This window comes from Manacus vitellinus, unplaced genomic scaffold, assembly GCF_001715985.3.
Source record: "Manacus vitellinus isolate BGI_N305 unplaced genomic scaffold, ASM171598v3 scaffold_24_pilon, whole genome shotgun sequence".
In the NCBI taxonomy this organism is placed as follows: Eukaryota; Metazoa; Chordata; class Aves; order Passeriformes; family Pipridae; genus Manacus; species Manacus vitellinus.
This window is the reverse complement of record NW_021939798.1, coordinates 11467849-11470237: the sequence shown is the minus strand read 5'-3', so window position 1 is coordinate 11470237 and position 2389 is coordinate 11467849.

Here is a 2389-nt window from a genome sequence, read left to right as displayed (position 1 = left end):
AGAGCCAAGTGTGCCATGTCCCCACCTTTCCCTTGCCCTGGGCCTTGGGGACAGGGACAGCCCCTCCTGCCACGCCGGGGGCCAGACGGGACTCGGCGCATCCTCAGAGCCCCACCTGCCTGGGGCACTGCACCGTGCCAGGGGTGGCAGGGAGAGAAGAGCAGAGGACAGACCCAGGTCTGTGCACCCTGTCCCGCAGGTGTGGGTGCACCACACTGAAGGGGTCCCTGTGCCGAAGCTGTGCCAGGCAGGGGGTTTCCATGGGCGCTGCCAGCCACGGTGGGTCCCTGCAGAAGCCACGCTCCAGGTGGGATCATAGAATCGTAGGATGGTTTGGGTTGGAAGGGAACTTAAAGACCATCTTGTTCCAGCCTGGAAACCCAGATCTCCTGGGAGAAGCTGGGATGGCTGCATCTCATCCAGGTGATGGTTTCCTGGGTGGGTGGTGAGCTGTGGGAGCTCCTTCCCTGGCACCCAGAGAGAGTGTGCCAGCTGGGGAAGGCAGGGTGAGCCTGCCCACTGCAGGCTCCGACCTGCACACTGCTCACCCCAGTGGCACCCCAAGAGTGCTGAGATGCCAGCAGTGAGCAGTACAACCTGCCAGGATTAGCTGGATAACTGCTCACCCTGCTCAGCCCTGGGCAAACGGTGGGGGGAAGGGGTGAAACCCCCCCGGCTGTGGGTGCAAACTGGTGTCTCTGGTGTTAGTGGGGCTGGTGGGGAGGCTTCTGGCAGCAGCCAGCGCTGGGCCGTGGGGCTGGAGGGATTTGGGGGAGCTGTGGGGGCAACGCCTCGTTCCTGGCACCCTGGGGTGTCCGAGGGCGATCCCCAGCACTGGGGCTCAGGGAAAGCACCCCGCTGGCTCGGCAGTGCCGGCAGACAAAGCTGGCAGGCGCTGATGGCAGGAGGAGGGGATGGAGCTGCTGGGAACTTGGGCGCTTCTCCCTGCCCTGCTTTTCAAAGCGCTTTTCAAGCCTTTTCTTTTTTCTTCCCTGCTTTCAAAAGCTGCTGAGAAGCAGCAAAAGGAACCGGCGGTGGCTGAGGAGGGCGGGAGCGCTGAGCTCCGTGATCCTGAGCCGCCCAGCACCCCGACCTGGCTGCCGCCTCCCCAGGGCCGGATCCAGCCCCGGGCTCTGCGTGGCTGAGGGAGCGTGGAGGGGGCCCGTCTCTCCCAGGCAGTTTTTCAAGTTGAGTGGGTGCCTGCTCTTCCCAGCCGGAGCCAGGCCAGCCCGCGGGAGCCTTCCCGGCGGCTCCCAGCAGCCGGTTGATGTTAATCCCCCCTGACTGCGCTGTCTCAGCCATCTCCCTGCTCCCGTGACAGCGTCAGGTGAGGCGAGCAGAGCTGCACCGGTGTCACACCAGCCTTCAACCCTGTCCCCACGCGAGTGGGTCGAGCTGCCGGTGGGGGCTCTGGCAAACCCTCCTCCTCTTCCTCACCCACCAAAAAACCACTGTTGCATCCAGCGGTGGCTCACAGGGGCCCCCGCTCAGCTGCTGGCTTTGCCTCTTACCTCAGTTTCCCCACGCGGAAAGGAAGGAAAATAAAATTTGCCAAGCAAATGATTTGGGAAAATGGCACTGGAAGGAGCAGCATGGCCTGGGATGGAGGCAGCAGGCATGAGTGAGATGCTGCTGGGCATCCGGGCTGGGGGCAGAAGCTGTGCCCTGGGTACCAACCCCAGCATCTCTGCAGTGCCACACCCACCCTCAGTGCCCAGTGCAGTGCCAGCTCTGTGTGTAAGCCACTTCCCTTCCCACTGAGGGAAGTGTCAGCACCAGATGAGCCATCACAGTGCCCAGGGCTGCCCAGCCTGGTGCTGCCACCATGGGCCCCCAGACCGTGCTGCCGGGCCCAGGGAATGGAGCTCCTTGCACCGGTGACATGAGAGACCTTCAGACCTCACAGCGTCGTGTCCCAGCACTTGAGATCCCAGGGCTGCATGGCTGAGCATCCCAGGACCCCATTCACCACCCCCTGCACCCCATCCTGGCTCCCTCCACAAAGACGCCAGATGCTCCGGAATATCCAAGAAACGCTGCATTAGGCAGGTTCGGGATAATCTCAGCTCTCCCGCCCCTTTTCTCCCACAAAGGTCTTGTCTTAATCCCCGCGAGCGAGTGGCTGTGCAGCCCAGCACTCTCCCTTTCAGCCCCTCACCAGCTCCGGGGGGCTGGGATGGTCACGGAATCCATCACCAGCACTGGGGGGCCATGGAGCCCCTCCCCAGAGCTGGGGCGGCCACAGAATCCATCACCAGCTCCGGTGGGGCCATGGAACCCAGAGAGAGCACCAGCACCGGGGGTCTGGAGTGGCCTTGGAGCCCCTGTCATCGTGTCTTGGCCACTGCCCACTCAAACCACCCATGGCCTGGAGGGACCCCACGGCCCC